This window comes from Centruroides sculpturatus, unplaced genomic scaffold (genome assembly GCF_000671375.1).
Source record: "Centruroides sculpturatus isolate CEXI.00-Female unplaced genomic scaffold, Cexi_2.0 scaffold482, whole genome shotgun sequence".
Taxonomy (NCBI): Eukaryota; Metazoa; Arthropoda; class Arachnida; order Scorpiones; family Buthidae; genus Centruroides; species Centruroides sculpturatus.
The window spans coordinates 460,677-481,402 of record NW_019384808.1 but is presented as its reverse complement, the minus strand read 5'-3'; positions in this window follow the sequence as shown (position 1 = coordinate 481,402).

The following is a 20,726-nucleotide window of genomic DNA, read 5'->3' as shown; positions in this document are numbered from 1 at the left end:
ATATCTCATGAATGTAATAGCTTCACAATCACCAATTTTTTGCTTTGGAACACTAATACAATTTTTAAAAATTACTATTTCTATAATTACAGTATAAATGTAAAGTGACGGTCATATACTCACATTGGAACATTTTACGACAATAGTGAAACACTGCATAGATGCTGCACACTACTACTGCTAAAGCATTAACTAATTTGTATATTTACATAATTCATAGGATTTGTATAACACATCACGTGTCACTAACTATCGCGTCATTAATTATTCATTTTGGCACTTTTCGGTTATGACATTTAGTTTCAGGGTGTACAAAGTTTATACTTGTGGGTTACTCGCAAACGTTCGTATCCGGCTTCTTCTAACTCGTCTTTTTGGTACACTTTCTAGCAGTCTGAAAATATTATACTTCCTTCTTTTACGTATTGTACCATTCGATGATTCAGTCGAAACGTCTCGCACGGCGACTAAAAACACTTTCGAATCACGGCAAATTCCACGGAAAACCCGCTACAATTTTAACTTTTAATATTATTCTAATATCCAATCTATAACCAAATAACATAAGTTATACGTATAACATACAACTAGAAGTTGAAATCATACTTAAAGACAAGGGTAAGTTTTCAATCTTATTGACTTTACATACGATTTAATCTAAATTAAAGCAAATATTAAGATGTAAACTGGAATCGGATTTCATCGATTGAGTGGTGTCCCTTTAACAGAAGAGTACTTTTGTTTTTATTATCCTCAATGAAGTCATATCATCTTGTATCTAATTTCACTTCTAGATTGTAATTAATTCTTTTTTTCTGTTTTTACTTTTAAAATTTCTATATTTTCTTAGAATTTTCTTGTTTAAGTATTAGTCCCATATTTCAGTGGTATTCAATATATGTGTCGCGACCCCATTTGGGGTCACGAAAAATTATCTTGGGGACGCACTGTTTAAATGTTTGGATACCATTGCCATATTTTATTACCTTTATTGAGTCTTTCACTATTTTAATCCTTTAAAATTCAATGCTTAACAACAGCAGAATTATGCATATTATATTTTATTGCGTTTATAGGTTCTTTAACTCGTACTTTTAAATTACTTCTTGTTTCTCCTGTGTAATCATTTTTCAGCCTAACTACAATTAAATCTATAAACTACATTAGTTTTTCTAAATCATTTATATTTTTTTTCTACATTATTCAACACGATATGTTTTTGTACTTTATTACATTAATCTGGGACAAATACATTTAATTTATTTCAGAAGTTAATAATTATATCTTTTATAGATTTTATATAAAACATTGTTTATATAAATCTTATAATTAAAGTTCAAAGTCCTTAAGTTACAAATTTGAATGTTTAAAAATATATTTTGCTCTGTATATTTCTGTATATATATGTGTGTGTGAGTGTACGCTGTTTTACTGAAAGCAATATTAATTCAGAAAATTTTTTTATAGGATATCCCATAAGTCACGAATTATAGACAAAATACATGCTTACGTATTATGTTCGATGTGATTGCTGTGCTTTTCCACGCAGAGATTGACAAGTAAACGTTCCATACACTCCTTCCAAGATGTCAGAAATCGACACTTTACACGTTTCTTGTGGACACTGAGGATGCAGGGATGAGAAAACAAATAACATTATAGTTTGGCTACAATGTGAGACCAAGGGGCCACCGTTTACATCTTAAGCGTAACTGAAAACATTGACTGCAGGCGTAATCAGTTATATACTGTATAAATCGAACAGAAATAAACTGTTTTATAAGTAAAATTTACGTTATAAATTAATAGAGTAAGGTAATTAGTTGTTTGTACGTGGTCCAAAGATGGCCGGAATCGACACAAGAAGAAGAATAATAATAAGGTAAGATAATAGGTGTTTAAAAGTGTTCTATTCTTATGTTTAGTGTTGATGACTACTGTCAATTAAGAAATTCCCGGAACACGAACAGGAGGTTAAAAGGCCCATTAGGAAGTCCGATAATATTCAATTATACGAGAAAAAGAAATTTAAGTAATAACAAACGCTTAAAGTAGTAATTTCGTTTAATTATTACAAAAATGTTCTTATTCTAGTTCAAAGTTAAAATTGTACTTGATGCCATCTGTCAGGGGTTATTATTAATTAAAAATAGCTTTATATTATTAGTTAATAAAAAAAAAAGTAATGATGTATAAGTGTGAGGATAGAAATGAGTTTTAAAAATATTTTGAAAGCCAATATCGAATAAAATATTCACTAAGGAAAGTCATGATTATGTGCCACCTTAATCATGTTTATCAAGTTATTTCTAATTCGTAGAAAACAAAATTCGAAAATCGTACATGTCACCATAATTAAAAATAAAAAAGATGATTTGAATTGAAAACTCCCTGTACGTTGGCGCCCTTGGGGTACGTGCTCCAGTCGTCTTAATTGATTTTTTCCTAATCCCAAGGGGTCCCAAACAACAGAAAATTCGTGATTTTTAGCTTATTCTACAAATATAAAAGAAATTACTAAACGAAGTTTGTCCGTTGACCCATGGAATTTCCTTGTATGTTCACCAAAAACCCCTTTTCTTTTTTTCATATCAATAATGCATAATATACAATGCCATTTCTTATAGCTTGTGCTCTCCTTTTTTCATAGTCTGTCGTGCGCCGCTGGTCATGAGTCGTATCTCGAGTTTCCCCCCGAGATGTGACTACTGTACTCCACTCTATCTTCCTACCCACTTGAGTTCTGTACTGCAAAATTGAATATCATCAATGCCGGTTGTTTTTACCCCTGAGATATTAAACCAAATAGACTCCACCCAGTAGCACGCAGACACCCACTCATCCTGGGAATTTTTCTTTCGTGTTTTTGACTGTTATGGGTCCGAGGGATTTCAAAATTACCAGATTTGCAAAATACCAGGAATTTCATATTTCAGATTACAATATTTCTCGTGTTATTTTATAACAAACGAAAATGTAAAACGAGGTTAATAGTTTAACTGGTGTTTTCTGCACCTGGTTCCACTTGTATATAAACACCATTTTATTGTAACACCATAAAAAATCAGCACAAAGTCTTATAATCGATCATTAATCTTTTAATAAATATCGACCCTGTTACTCTTTATTACCTCTTTGTTTTAAAAATAAGAATTTTAAATGTATTTCCTCCTTTGTAAAATTTGAAAAATGGGTCAAGTAATTTATTCTGATTTTTATATAAAGTTCACTTAATTATTTTAAAATAATTATTTAACTAAATTGTAATGTAGTCGAATAAATTATATTTTTAAATTATAATAAACACAAATTGAATACATTAACCAGGATTATTGTAATAAACATGTTTTTGTATGTACATTATATAACTTGTATCTTCTTCCTGACCCGGAAGTTCACGCACGAATAAAAAGTTTGTTGACAGTTTACATGTGGAAGTTATTTCTAATTCGTAGAAAACAAAATTTGAAAATGGTATATGTCACCATAATTAAAAATAAAAAAGATGATTTGAATTGTAAACTCCCTGTGACTAAAGTGCTTTCAAGACAACTCTTGAAGTTCTCGTAACTGTCCCCTTTTGCTGAAAAGTCTCTAACACGACGGGCAATAGTAAAATCTCCCTTAGATATTTGTTAGACAGCTAGCCTATGCTCGATGTTTTGATTTCACATGCTTCATTTCAAAGGTACGTAGCAGCAGAAATCGAAAATATTACTCTGTAACTTCTTAAGACTTTGTTAAATTCTGATAGATATTTGTAAGAAATTAACGTGCTCCAAGAGACCCAACGCACGGTCGCCCCTAATCATGACTTTCCTTAGTGAATATTTTATTCGATATTCGCTTTCAAAATATTTTTAAAAACTCATCTCTATCCTCAAGCATTTTAGTTTTTTTTTTTTTTTAAATTAACTTCTAATATAAAGTTATTTTTAATTAATAATCACTGATGACAGATGGCATCAAATACAATTTTAACTTTGAACTAGTACTGTATATCAGAAAACTTTTGTTATAATTCACTACATTAAAGCTTTTGTTATTACTTTTGAATTTTATATTCTCGTATAATTGAATATTATCGGAGTTCCTAATGGGCCCCTTATTAATTGACAGCTGTCATCAACACTAATCATAAGAATAGAACACTTTTAAACACCTATTATCTTACCTTATTATATTAATTTATAACTTAAATTTAACTTATATAACGGTTTATTTCTGTTCGAATTATAGAGTATATAACTAATTAAGCCTACAATCAATGTTTTCAGTTACGCTTAAGATGTAAACGGTGGCCCCTGGGTCTCGCATTGTAGCCAAACTATAATGTTACTTGTTTTCTCATCCCTGCATCCTTAGGTCCACAAGAAACGTATCAAGTTTCGATTTCTGACATATTGCAAGGAGTGTATGGAACGTTTACTTGTCAATCTCTGTGTGCAAATGGAGAGCAATCACATCGAACGTAATACATCAACATGTATTTTGTGTATAATGCGTGACCTATGGGACATCCTATAAAAGAATTTTCTGAATTAATATTGCTTTCAGTAAAACAGTGTGGACACACACATATATGCAGACATATACAGAACAGAACATATTTTTAAACATTCAAATTTGTAACTTAAGGACTTTAAACTTTAATTATAAGATTTATATAAACAATATTTTATATAAAATCTATAAAAGATATAATTATTAATTTCTGAAATAAATTAAATGTATTTGTCCTAGATTAATGTAATAAAGTACAAAAACATATTGTGTCGAATAATGTAGAAAAAAATATAAATGATTCAGAAAAAAGTTTATAGATTTAATTGTAGTTGTGCAGTAAAAGAGATATATATAGAAAGAAATTTAAAAGTACGAGTTAAACACTATTCAAATAATATTTGTATTCCTATTTATATAATAAAAATGAACGGTGTATTTATTTATTATTGACTCCATTTAAAACATTATAACTGAGTTTCAACTCTGTATACTTCTAAGCTTTCAAAAAGATATACCTTAATATATCTTCTTTTACTTATTGAAGACTTTTTGTTATTTACCGATGAGTGCCTAGTTTACTGTAAAAAGAGCATTGCAATAGTGTTCCTGTTGATAGGAATGTTTATGTTTAATTGTACAATAAAGCATCTGAATTTTTGCTTGTTGTAAATTGCATACCAGCATTTTTCTACACGAACTGAAAAAGCAGCTTTAATAATCTTCTACGAAAACGTTTCCTGAAATGTCACGACACCAAACTTAATGTATTTCGACTGGTCTTTCAACACAATGTTGAATAGGTTACTTTAATAACGATCAATCGATTTAAGACGTATGGACACGAACTCTCCCTACGTCACGAACATTCAAAATGTTTATCTTCCTGCACATTTTTCAAAATGTCTACAACCGATTCTGACTTCCTTCCATTGTATTCACAATGTGACAGAGATTATTTCCAGCGCATAAAAATATACATAAATACACGTCAAAATATTTTTATAACACAACAAAATGATAATATACATTGTGACATTGTTTACAAAAAATAAAAATCATATAGATAAGCCCGAGGTGATGACTGTCTTCTACATAAATACAAGTCAAAATATTTTTAAAACTCAACAAAATGATAATATACATTGTGACATTGTTTACAAAAAATAAAAATCATATAGATAAGTNCTGATAGATATTTGTAAGAAATTAACGTGCTCCAAGAGACCCAACGCACGGTCGCCCCTAATCATGACTTTCCTTAGTGAATATTTTATTCGATATTCGCTTTCAAAATATTTTTAAAAACTCATCTCTATCCTCAAGCATTTTAGTTTTTTTTTTTTTTAAATTAACTTCTAATATAAAGTTATTTTTAATTAATAATCACTGATGACAGATGGCATCAAATACAATTTTAACTTTGAACTAGTACTGTATATCAGAAAACTTTTGTTATAATTCACTACATTAAAGCTTTTGTTATTACTTTTGAATTTTATATTCTCGTATAATTGAATATTATCGGAGTTCCTAATGGGCCCCTTATTAATTGACAGCTGTCATCAACACTAATCATAAGAATAGAACACTTTTAAACACCTATTATCTTACCTTATTATATTAATTTATAACTTAAATTTAACTTATATAACGGTTTATTTCTGTTCGAATTATAGAGTATATAACTAATTAAGCCTACAATCAATGTTTTCAGTTACGCTTAAGATGTAAACGGTGGCCCCTGGGTCTCGCATTGTAGCCAAACTATAATGTTACTTGTTTTCTCATCCCTGCATCCTTAGGTCCACAAGAAACGTATCAAGTTTCGATTTCTGACATATTGCAAGGAGTGTATGGAACGTTTACTTGTCAATCTCTGTGTGCAAATGGAGAGCAATCACATCGAACGTAATACATCAACATGTATTTTGTGTATAATGCGTGACCTATGGGACATCCTATAAAAGAATTTTCTGAATTAATATTGCTTTCAGTAAAACAGTGTGGACACACACATATATGCAGACATATACAGAACAGAACATATTTTTAAACATTCAAATTTGTAACTTAAGGACTTTAAACTTTAATTATAAGATTTATATAAACAATATTTTATATAAAATCTATAAAAGATATAATTATTAATTTCTGAAATAAATTAAATGTATTTGTCCTAGATTAATGTAATAAAGTACAAAAACATATTGTGTCGAATAATGTAGAAAAAAATATAAATGATTCAGAAAAAAGTTTATAGATTTAATTGTAGTTGTGCAGTAAAAGAGATATATATAGAAAGAAATTTAAAAGTACGAGTTAAACACTATTCAAATAATATTTGTATTCCTATTTATATAATAAAAATGAACGGTGTATTTATTTATTATTGACTCCATTTAAAACATTATAACTGAGTTTCAACTCTGTATACTTCTAAGCTTTCAAAAAGATATACCTTAATATATCTTCTTTTACTTATTGAAGACTTTTTGTTATTTACCGATGAGTGCCTAGTTTACTGTAAAAAGAGCATTGCAATAGTGTTCCTGTTGATAGGAATGTTTATGTTTAATTGTACAATAAAGCATCTGAATTTTTGCTTGTTGTAAATTGCATACCAGCATTTTTCTACACGAACTGAAAAAGCAGCTTTAATAATCTTCTACGAAAACGTTTCCTGAAATGTCACGACACCAAACTTAATGTATTTCGACTGGTCTTTCAACACAATGTTGAATAGGTTACTTTAATAACGATCAATCGATTTAAGACGTATGGACACGAACTCTCCCTACGTCACGAACATTCAAAATGTTTATCTTCCTGCACATTTTTCAAAATGTCTACAACCGATTCTGACTTCCTTCCATTGTATTCACAATGTGACAGAGATTATTTCCAGCGCATAAAAATATACATAAATACACGTCAAAATATTTTTATAACACAACAAAATGATAATATACATTGTGACATTGTTTACAAAAAATAAAAATCATATAGATAAGCCCGAGGTGATGACTGTCTTCTAGAGTTATAAATATATTTATTACTTTGTATCTAATTTTCTTTATATAAATCTGTATATAAATATTAGAGCGTGTAGAGCTGAGGAGATTGAGAAGCCGAGAAGATTCCTAACGGGACATAAAGCAGCTGAAATATTTTTATCGTTCTTCGAGGTAAGCATTAAATTCTAGTATCCGACTTCAATAGTATAAACACTTATAAATGACGGTTTGTGCTTTTAAATTATATTTCACAAGTTCTTATATTTTTTCATTATCAAAAAAAATTTTAATAAATTTAGATATTTATTTTTTAAATTTACATATTATTAAATTAAAAATATAAATAATTAATACAGGGGAATGTCTGGATCGTAAGTACCATACGAATATCGATTTGCATTTGCATTGAAGTGTTTCATAAATTAATATTTTATAACAGTTAAAAAGTAATATTGTTTTGTTATTATTTAAGTATAATCTATTCTAATTAAAGTTGAGTAATAAATATTTCTTTCTATTTACGTGAGTAAAGTTGCACGAGTTGAGACTTGTTACATTTAATATTATGAGAATATCTCTGCTCTTTTATTTTATATAATTTATTTATCATAAATTAAAAGAATACGTGATAAATAATTTTCTAATCGCAGGTTAAGGTACTTTGCTGTCTGTCTCGTAAATCTCTTTCTGATTTATTTGTTTTAGAATTTTCATTTTTTATCTCAAAAAATATGGACGGAACAGCCGAAGATTACGAAAACTCGTGCCCGAAATTTCTCGATCGCTACGTTAGTTCGTCTCTGGATTTACTTTTTCCAACCATAGAATGGTCCGACGAGGATATTGTTTTGGACATCGGATGCGGTCCAGGAAAAACCACCAAAAATATTCTCTTGCCAAAATGCCCAAAAGTGAAGAAAATCGTAGCCCTAATCATGACTTTCCTTAGTGAATATTTTATTCGATATTCGCTTTCAAAATATTTTTAAAAACTCATCTCTATCCTCAAGCATTTTAGTTTTTTNGACGAGGATATTGTTTTGGACATCGGATGCGGTCCAGGAAAAACCACCAAAAATATTCTCTTGCCAAAATGCCCAAAAGTGAAGAAAATCGTAGCTATCGACATCGTACCGAATTACATCGAGTATGCCAGAAAAACATATTTCGACCAGAAAATAGAATATAAGGCTGAAGATATCATCCAAAGCTAAGTAAAATTTCTTCGTATACTTGTAAATACAGTATGTAAATGAAACTGTGGAAGTAATAAAACAAATAAAAATAATTTGAATTTAATCACGTTGATTTTTTCTAAATTGGCCATGTACCAGTGATTCTAAACTATATAAAATTAACGTTATTTTACTTACAGAAAGTAGGATCTTTCAAAGTAATTTTTATAAATAAGTAGCCGTGAGATTGGGAAAATAATAGATTAAGTGAAGGTAGTATATTTATATAAAAATACAAAAAGATAACCAATGTATATATAGAAAAGAAATACGTTCTTATAATAAAGTTAAAATATAGCCTATAATGTATTCTAATTAATCACGAACAATGTCACTTCAAATGTAGCTCTAGGGATCACTGACCACCTGACACAATTGAATAAAGCAATGATACACTACTTTTAGAATTGCATACATTTTACTGAAATAACAGTCTGATCAGCTTTCACTGACGTTTCCTTTCGCCCGTTAATGGTCACAAATTTGCCTAATTGTATTCGAATTTCATTGTTCGAGTCACACCCACCGGTCTCTGGAAAAACTTCCTATTCATACAATATGATCCTGTTAAGAACCGGGCAGAAAATACAATATTTACTTTGGCAAACGATACATAATTCCATCAAAGCTTATAAAATGGAATATTTTGAAATGTAAAGTAGTCTATATCCTTTCCGGGAGCATACAGAATATATGTACAAAGTTTCGTTTAAAATCGGTTTATCCGTTCTCATGTAACATTTGAACAAACGGACAGACAAATGTAAATCAATTACAGCATATATATATATATATACAAGTTTACTGTAGGCTAAAATAGGCTAAACCATATAAACAAGCTATAATGCGCTAAATATTATTCATATTGGATAATGTTTCTTGTTCTAGCATGAAATTTTAACTTCGTACAATCAATTTTACTATTTATAAAGAAAATTCGGCAATAATAATAAACAGAAATAAGTATACAAATAAATAAACAAGTGCATTTGTCAATGAGTGCAAATGTGCGATACTTGTATCTATCCTTAAAAACGCTAAACGAGGACTCGATCTATTTTAAAAATAGATTTGATTAAAGATATAAAATATAATTCGAACTTTACCATTTTCAGGATCGATTTAAAAGAAATTGGAAAATATGACAAAGTCGTGTCTTTCTACGCCTTGCATTTTGTAAATGATTTTAAGAAGTTGTTTTCTGCTATTTCCTCATTAATGAAGCCAGGAGGATATTTCTTCTTCGTTCTTATTACAAAATGTCCTATGTTTTCGATCATACGAGAACTAAGTACCCACCAAAAATGGATGAAGTATATAAAGGTATTCATACTTTTGTATAAAATTAGTATAAACTACATTTTTATAATTACTTTGACTAGAAAGTAGTTTGAGTCACTCGGTGCTCCCCTGTAGCGTTTTCTTGGAGTGAGTTTTTATTTGACTACACATTTCCGTGTAGTCAAATTAAATGATTAAACGATTGAATCATTATGGTCTGGATTTTTACTTTTATAATACGACTCTAATGCATTTAAGTTGTATTATTTACTCCCATAAAGGTTAAAATACGGTATAAAAGAAAATATATGTATAATTATAGGCCGACGAGATTCTTGCTTCGTTTGCATTGAACGAGAGCTGTAAAGATCTATAATTTAATCATATCTATCTATAATTTAATAATTATCTTTCCAAGTTTAGTTTGAGAGTAACAAAAAGTAAACTGGAAGTTAAGGACGTGACATTTTCTGACGAAAAGCAGTTTTTAGGTAAATATTTTCATTTTAAATATAGATTTTTAGTATTAATTAAATTACATTAGCTTTTTAAGTTATAAATATAAATACAAAACCCACTTTGTACTTCATAATATAGCCCATTTATGTTCGTAAGGGAGCCAACAAGAAAAAACAAGAAGAATCATTGATTCTCTTGTGAGATCCGGAATTTTGGTGACGGAAATATCGCTCATTTATTAACAAAATTGTTAATTAAGTAAACTTTTGTTTATGTAACGCCCTAGTAGAAAAAAACGATCTTGCCCGGGATTGTGTAAACTTTCCGGTCATAACTAGCAACATCTATTGTTCTCTGCAGAACTTGCATCTCATCTTGCAAAAAGGTTGATAGTTAGCATCTAAATGTCGTCATTTGTTGTAGATCCCAGGAACAACTATAACCCCTAACCTATGTACATCCGATCACGTGGTGGAAATTCCCCACTAAAACGGATAAAAGGCCGTTCTTACCCACTCTCAGGGGAGTCTATTACCGAACGCAGGATTAACGACATCGCGCCGATCTTCCGAACCTGCGGAATTCCGATCTCCGATGAACCTCGAATTAAATGAGCGCTTAAGTCGCGATTTTATATAATTTGTGCCGTATTTGTGGATTATTCTTTGGATCGATATTTTAAAGGCATCCACGTTCAGAATCGTCAAAGTGGACGGCCATAAGAGGTATGAAAGCACTGTGAAACTCTCTCTGTCAGTATAGAAACTTTAGGTCGGTATAGAGCTTTGTGTAGTTTTGTCATTTTGCCTATTCCTAATAAATTGTTATTTTTTTATGTTAAAGAAAATGGTAGACTCCTTTACTCGATCTCGCCCTTCACCTTATCGTCGACCCCAATCAACTCTCTTTACACTCGCCTGACATATCCTGACAATTGAACGGAAGCCTTACGCCCCCGTATTCACACTCTTATACATTTACTGTATTCCTTCTTTCAATTTTATAAAATTTTGGCATTTTGTAAAAGCATTTTAACAGTCTTGCACTAAATTATCTATAATCATCAAGCGATGAAAAGAGTCCTTTAGTTCTGTTTTAAGACATAGAGTCTTCGAACATGTCTTTATATGTCTTTTAGGGCAGATTTCGCTTGTTTATACACGTGTTTATAATTCACTTTCACGGAGATAGTTGAAGACAGTACAAGTAAAAACAAATAAGTTTAATGACCACGATTTTATTGAATAACCGGTTGGTTAGTTGAACTAAAAGTCTATACTTCTCCACTCATAAAATACCCTGTGGCTGCTCTTGACTGGGCTGCAATTTGAAAAAATTGTAGACGTATAAATTTCCCACTGTCATTCCTTACACTCAAAAGAGGAGTTAGATAGATGAACAAAGAATGAGATGTGGAAACCGTCGGGACAGAAGAACCCGATTAACTACATAGGAATGTCCGATGCAAACCGGAAGTCATGTTATTTCAATTGAAAATTTTTCCCTAAAAGCAATTAATAGATGACCAGCACAACTCTATTATTAAAGGAAAAGCACGATGTACAGAAGCAAGCCACTATTAATTTGAAGTGAGAGCACACATTCTAAATGAAATACATTAAAAATATGATTAAAAATTTCAACCCGGCATTGTGACTACGTCAAATAAATAATTCTTCCTTCGTTTAAGAATCTTAATTGTGTTTATTTCAATTATAATAATTACTTCGATTAACTTAATTACATTTAACATCTTGCTCTTAGATTTGATTTACGAAGACGTCATTATTTTGATTAGAATGTTTAGTAAAAATGTTCACTTAGTTTCCATTCGGTAAATTAATTAATACATGAATGAAATATAAAAATAATTTAGTAATTTAATCCAGAAAAGTATCCCTGATAATTCTTCGCAAAATGATTTTAATGGAGTAACAGGAAACTAAAGGAAAAATGATCTACAAAGACAATAAATGTTCGATGTGAATATTCGAAAGTACAAAGTAAAATATTTCGATATTAAATTATTAATAAATTTATTTAATCAAAATTTATTTTTTAAGTCTTGAATTCTATATATTATTTTAACCTCGATATAACGACTCTCGTATATAGCGCCAACCTGGTAATTCGACAGAGGATATTCGTAAAAGGATTTTATTGTGAATTCACGATTTTACTTAAATGATATGGCTTTTCAACTTGATATTTCTCAAGCTTGTGAATGAACTTCGTTCTACATTTGTATTGTTCGCAATTCATTGCCAACTTCATAAGGTGACACACAGTAACGCTATATTAATTACTCACACAAATTCACATTTCCAATCAATTGATTTTCATTTTACTTAATCTAGAATTTTTTTTACTTTTCTAGATATAACTTTTACTGTATTACCTAAAGTAATTTTCGAGAAAATGGAACCAGAAGTTAAGCATCGCCTTTTGAAGCAGGCCAAGCCAATAATGCTCAAATATGGTTTTCGAGAGTCGGATGGACAAATTTCCTCTCCTTACGAATTTTTGCAAGTGTTTGGAGTGAAGCAAATGTAATAAAACATAATTTATATTCTCTGTTATTTGTATAAACGACTCTATCAAATTCCATGCTGTTACAAGAGTCGATTAATTAATAAGTATTGTTTTTGGGTAAAATTGTTAAATGTAAAATTATTGTATTGGGTAAAATTGTTAATGTAAAATTATTAATTTTAATGTACTATACCATTTATTGATATTACATTGTTTATTTGACTTGTGACAATGCCGAAGGGTCCCCCTATACTTCGGTCCCGCAGGACCGAAGGGTCGACATTGCGTCGACGAAGACTGCCTGACAAATTTATCAGGACTGACATCACTGTGTCTTCTGGGTAGACACAGAGACCGTTACGTTCGCATTTACGCGCGAGCAGTCGCGTCTGCGGGTGGTTGGACTCGGAATGGAGACCGCTTGAGAAGTACACCCAACACAATTCTAACAATAACAAAATTTGTTTATTAAACTAGTTCTACAAAAGGGTATTTTCCCTAAAGCTTCTTCGCGAGAACCGAATTGGAGAGAGAGAGCTTACCTAACATCGCGGGTCGTTATAAATACCTAAAGCAGTGTGTACGGATTTCCAGATGGCTGTGGAGTCGTTGGGGAACCTTGGGAATGTCTCTGATGCCTCGGATGGCGGTTAAAGTCTATCGGAAGTTGAGATCCGTTGGTTCTTCGTAGGTGTTCCCGGAGAACACAGGATATTCGGGAGGAGCGCGCGGTGACGAGCGATGATGATAAATTCTTTAGGCTGGCACACAGGGAGAACTCTCGCGAACTCTCGACCCATCACTGTTCCTCGAGTCCTCTTTATTTCTAAGTCACGTTGTTGTTTTCCACCAATAGTGAATTTTTAGTTCTAGTTCCCAGTGACACATTTTGAGTTCCCTGGGAAAGGAAACGACTCCGGGAAGAGAAATGCACTCATCCTCCGGTAATAGAATGGAAAAGTTTTTTTTTTCTGAGATTTAAATAAATTTCCTTTTTAAAAAAAAACAAGAAATGAATTTTCTTTCGGAAAATTTTTTAATAAAATTGGGGTTTTTTCTTTTTTCAAGTCCGACCTCTCACAGACTTATTCATGTAAAAATGTGATAAAGACGATAGCATAGAAAATACATAATAATTAATAAGGTTCGCTATTACGCGAATTTACATTTAACCGAGATGTGTTGCAACTTGCAACTCATTAGCCGCTTATGGCCACATTTAAATATTAAAGATGGCAATGCACAGGACAGAATCTCGAAGCCACAGCGACTGTCTGTCAGGGTGGGAAATACTTTTACATAACACACATTTTTAGATAGTGTATAGCAATACCAGCCGCAAATAGATTTGCAACAGACAGCCGGCATAATGTATCTGATTATTCATAGATTTTCAGATAAGTCACTATACTCTTTTAAAACCGATAAGAATATAATCTAAAAATGGATAAATCAGATTACATCAACGTCCCTGCAATGAATAAACTTGACCCGATTAACAACAACCTACATTTTAACGTTATCACAATATCAGAGTGATGTTATGTTGCTGATAAACGTTCTTATCGATGGCGACACCCCATTACTTAATAAATTTAACTTTCTTATCAGTAATTTAGTTTTTTTCTTGATAAACAGTTTCAATGACTAGACTTAACATATCTTTTTATATTATTTTTCTTATTTACAGTAGCCTGAAAATTACTATTATTATTTTATGTTTTTAATTATTTCTCTTAAATTACATTTGAAATTCTCTGCGAATGAAACAAATGCTCTTATTTTGTTCGATTTTTGGAGAGACAATCGCTGTTAGGCTACACTTGTTTTGTTTCCATCAATGCTTAAACGGAATCCTTGTTATCTTTTATTGCATTCAGAGTCAATATATTTAACATATATAAACAATAACACTGTTAATTCAATGTAGACATAATAAAGAGCTAAACCACTCAGCCTTTACAAACTAACTTTATTAGAACTTGTCAGAACATGTCTAATAAAGCATGTGTGTATCCTAATAGTTCTTCGCTAAGATTGATGAAAAGTAAGTAAAAAAAATATATACTTCTTATACTTATATATAAATCGAATAACAAGATTTCATGTATACAGACTAAAACAAAACGCAAAGTAAAATAAATGTATATAATAAATTATCATCCCTATTTTTATCTGCTAGAATGCTTGAAATACGTTGTGTTTACATTATTTTTTTCTTTTTTCTTGGTTACTGTTATAGGTTATTCGAAATATTAAATATAAAAGTGAATTCATTACTCGTACTTTACAGTACATATAATAAATCATTTCCATCTAACAAAATTATGACCTCTTTAAACATTTTAAGTTACCTTTAATAACAATAACTTTATAAAGGTTCTTTTATTAATGAAAATAATACTTTTAACGTTCAATTATATAAGACAAACGTGACCTAACCTAAAGGCAAAATCCGAATCGATAGCATTAAATCGTAAATAGCAAATAACGAAAACACAAGTCGATGTAAACACAAGTTTTAACGATGTTTTCGACCATATTCTGACCCGTCGAAACTCAATTTATATACATACTTGAAATTTTAAATAACGTATTTTATTTATTTCATAAGTCGACAGTTATATCTTTGATGGACTTTATATAAATAAAAATTGTTTATATAAAGCTTATAATTTAAAGTTAAGTTTTTAAGTTGGTGATTTAATTCTAAATATGTGGTTTGTTTTAACAATGTATACACTCTTTTTTTCTAAAATCGATATTAATTCAAAGAATTATTAGGCAGTATAAAGTATCCTATAAGTTAGGAACTATAGATATAATACACGCTTATATATCATGTTCGATGTGGATATCGAGGATGCAAAAACTAAAAACATTATAGTTTAGCTACGATTTGTAAGACATGGGCCACCATTTATATGTTATGGATAACTGAGGAAATAAAATTATTATTTAATTATACAGGTCTACTGTAATTCAAACCGAAATAAACTGTTATATGAATAGTGTATATGTGTGAGAGTAAATTAAATCTTTGTGTTGATATTTTACATGCGAAACTTTGCATTAAATTTTCGATACGCAATAGTATATAAATACTCTTATAAAAATCGGTACGTAAGCTTTAGTATGGCAATCAGTGCGAATATTCGATTATAATGTCATAATAATTTAACGCATAATTATTAAAATTAGTAAATACATCTGCTAAGAGTAAAGTATCAGAATCTTGATACGATTTTAAATAATCTATAAAATATTTACATTCAAATTTTTATTAAATTGTCAACTAATTTAGATGAACTTAAATTTAAGAACTGATAGATATCTATAAATTTCATACAATCTATGGTAATATTTGTAATTTTTTTCAATTTAACTGTATAACCTTAACACTTCTCTATTTCATTCTAAATTTTGGTTTTACGTTGACATAAAACAAATTTCCCCTTACCTTTACGTGTTGTAAGTGGACGTAAAAAAGCAAACAGTGCAATGGTTCTTAGCAATACGGAAAAATGCAATACCGTAAAAGTTCATCAAAATTTCATGTCTAAAGACAGAAGGTATTTTGAACGATTAATGATATATAGTGTCAAACAAATACAAAAATTTGAAAACACAATAAAAGTGTGTGACAAAGCACAAATTGCCTTCTATGAAGTAGCGAAACTTATTGCACAAAAGGAGAAACGTCATTCTATTGGAAAAACGTTGATCGGTCTGCCTGTAGTATAATAGTAAAATGTCGGTAAAGATGCAGAAGCTGAAATAGATAATATTCCTTTTTCCAACAATACTGTAATTCGAAGAATAATCGATATGTCGTAAAATATAGTAGAAAAAGTTCACAAAAACTTGATGAAGAAATTTTTGCTCTGCAAGTAGATGAGTCAATAGACATCAGTGGAAAGTACAGTTACACATTATATTATTCATCGAGAAGCTTTAGTGGGCAAAACTCTCCTTATGGAATTAAGCATTGTACTAGATGACGTAATAAATTGTTTACCATATTGAAAGCAGACCAATAAATTTACGGATTTTCAAAGAATTATGTGACAGCATGGAAACTAAGTACAATTGTTTATTACTACATAATAATATTCGTTGGCTTTCTAGCCGAAACGTTTTTAATTGCGAGCAGAACTTTGTACGCTATTTAAAAATAAAATAAGTACTGCAAAAAAGAAAACAATCGAATAAAAATACAAAAATTTTATCATTGTTTTAACAATGAATTGTGGTGGAAATAAACTTCATGAAAATACAGTAGATCCCCCTATAAGACGGTAGATACGTTCCGTTCTTTATGAATCAATTCTGTAGGGATCATAGTTTACGGACTACGGCTGTTTGAAAGGTTTTCTTTCATAAAATTAATCGATTCTAGACTAATTCGACTCAACATTTCCAAAATACGTATATTTTTTTGAAAATAATCCGTATAAACTACGTTATAAACAAAAAATTGTAGGATTGCNCATTTTGGTAAGAGAAAGTCTTTGGTAACTCTTCCTGGACCACATCCAATATCCAACATAATATCGTCGTCGGACCATTCTATGTTTGAAAAGTGGAAATCTAGACATGATCTTACATAGAGATGTGCTACGTTTCTGGGTATTTTATCGAAATCTTCAGCTGTTCCTTCCATACTTGACTGAAATTAATAGAAATGTCGATTCAGATAAGCAATATATTTATATAGTAAAAAAACTTTAGTTTATCTTTAATAATATATTTCTGATAATGTCGTGTGACTTTATTTACCACTGCCTACCAAGAGAAATGTAAAATTACTGATAAAAACGTTTTATTTCTTTACTTCTTTATTATAAACGCCCATTGTCAGCATTGATAGGAGAGATTGTGTGGTATTTAAATAACACTGTGAGATTAAAGGTATCGAGATAATATATCATTTTCTGATATATCGTATCGCAATATTTTTTAATCTTTAAAAGAGTATTGTGACTTATCTAAAAATATATCTGAAAATATCTGAATAATTAGACATATGATACAGATCCGTTCGAAATTCGTGTTTGTTTACACTGTGTTTACAGAGATCTTTGTCCTTGACCGACTTCTCCTGTACTCGTTATTCTTTAAGCTTCTTTATCATCTGTATCGGTATCCATACTAATTTTGTAAATAACAGTAAGACATACGTTTCAAGACTTCTCGTTAAAACGGTAATTCAAGTAAAATAGTGATATTTTATTAGTTATTAAATCTTTAAAGTTCTAATACTCAGAAATACAGTGTTTTGCAATTATTGCAAATGTGAGATATACTGTTTATCACAATTGTTGCAATAGTCAAAAATATAGTTTTTTGCAGTTGTTGCAAAAGTCAAAAATATAGTGTTTTGCACTTGTTGCAAAAATTGTCAGAAATATTGTTTATTGCAGTTGTTGCAAAAATAATTAATTTTTAATTTTTTTACAACTAACACTAATTATTTTAAGTGATACAAAAACTGCAGATTTGAGAAAAAACTTTTGTGCAAGAACGATGAGGATGCCAAAGTAGGAGAAGAAACGCAAAATCTGCATTCATTTGAAAAATAATTAATTACATTTAGTCAAAAATATAGTTTTTTGCAGTTGTTGCAAAAGTCAAAAATATAGTGTTTTGCAGTTGTTGCTGATGTGAGACTCAGCCGTGTTTATTAAATTACAGCCTGACCTAAATCGATAACAATACTATTTTATCGATTAAGTATCAAATTTGACACCTGGGAGTTAATCACTCAGCAAGTTCTCAGTCCCAAAAGACTCTTTCACATAACCTTTCGACCTATTATTGCAAAGTTGTCAAATGAATATAGCTACAAACAGATTTTCGAAGACAGTGGCTGCCGTTCCTCTGCCGTTCCTCTGAATAGAAGTCGTCAGAGGAACCTTTTCATACCTCCTATTTGGATTAATTGCAACAGAACCTATTAAGTGCCTCCTATTGGGTGTAATTGCAACAAAATTTATTAAGTGCCAAAGAAACTTGAATTAACGTCGTTGCCAGAACTTTGGATTAAATCAAGAACCTGATTATCAATTATCAGCTATTCAAGAATCCACCAAACTCCAGGTATTTATCAACTCGCGAACTATTGTAAACTCTCTCTCTCAAAAACGGTCATTTAAACCTTAATATCGAATCTATCGACATATTGAAAAATATGTATTTCTTAGCACTACACATTAAACAATTGTTATGTTAATCTAGTCTCTGAAAGAATCACTTCCGATGTGCTATCTCTCACCCCCTCCATCCAGAATCTGAACGAACTGTTATGCGACCGCTGGCGTCATCTGTTTCGCGGTTTCCGTGTAAACCGAGATGCAATGGTATCATCTGACAGGGCATCAAGGAGGTGCCACCCTTCGATTACACTAATGTCAAAAATATACTTTTTTGCAGTTGTTGCAAATGCCAATAAGAGTTTTTTGCAGTTGTGGCAAATGTCAATAATTTAGTTTTTTGCAGTTGTTGCCAATGTGAAAAAGATAGTGTTTTGCAATTATTTCAAATCTTCTTGGTGCCATATCAGATTCCTGACGTCGGCGACACCTGGCGTAGGTTTGTAATCCGCCAAGGTGTATACTAGGGAAAGTTACTACCCAGAGTGGTTTCCCGTTGCCTTCTCTGGGGCGCGATGTTACGCGAGGGGAACTAATGCCTTCCGGGAGGACTTTTATGGGGAACTGGCCTCCTATTTAGTCGTTATTGGCAAGGAGAAAACCCGGAAAACTCCAAGCAGCCAGCCTGTCCGATCGCGGCGCGAACCCACGACCGAACTCCCAGTGTTTAGGGTACGAAGACCACTCGGCCACTGGTGGGCCGAGTGGTCTTCGTACCCTAAACACTGGGAGTTCGTATTTCAAATGTCAAAAATATTCTTTATCACAGTTGTTGCAAATGTTAAAGTATAGGAAAAATATAGTGTTTTGCACTTGTTGCAAAAATTGTCAGAAATATTGTTTATTGCAGTTGTTGCAAATGTCAAAAATATTGTTTATTGCAGTTGTTGCAAATGTTTAAAACATAAGAAAAATTTAGTGTTTTGCAATTATTGCAAATGTCAGAAATATTATTTATTGCAGCTGTTGTAAATGTAAAAAACATACATTTTTTCCAGTTGTTGCAAATATAAAAAATATAGTGAAAAATGTAGTTTTTTGCAATTATTGCAAATGTCAGAAATATTTATTCATTTGTTTTTTTAACCATGTACTGTTTTATATTTGTGGTGTAGTAAACACTAGTATTGTGTTTTATTCCAGAGTTGCCATGTGTCTTTAAAATAAAACACAATACAGTGGTACCTCTGGATACAAAATTAATCCGTTCCGAAACTGAGATCGTATCATGAAAATGTCGTAAGATGGATCAACTTTTCCCATACGATTACATGTAAAACCAAATAATTCGTTCCAACGCGAAAAACATACTCAAATTAAAGCCAAGTAATACATTTAAAAAAATAACTGTAGTAAGAAAAACAAATGAAAAATGCGAACTAATGTAACATCGTATGGTGAGTTTTTGTTCGTATCGTGGAGCAAAAATATGTTCGAATTTCATGTCGTATCCTAAAAATTTCGTATGCTGGGGCGTTCGTAACCTGAGGTACCACTGTACTAGTGTTTACTACGCCACAAAAGTCAGAAATATTGTTTATTGCACT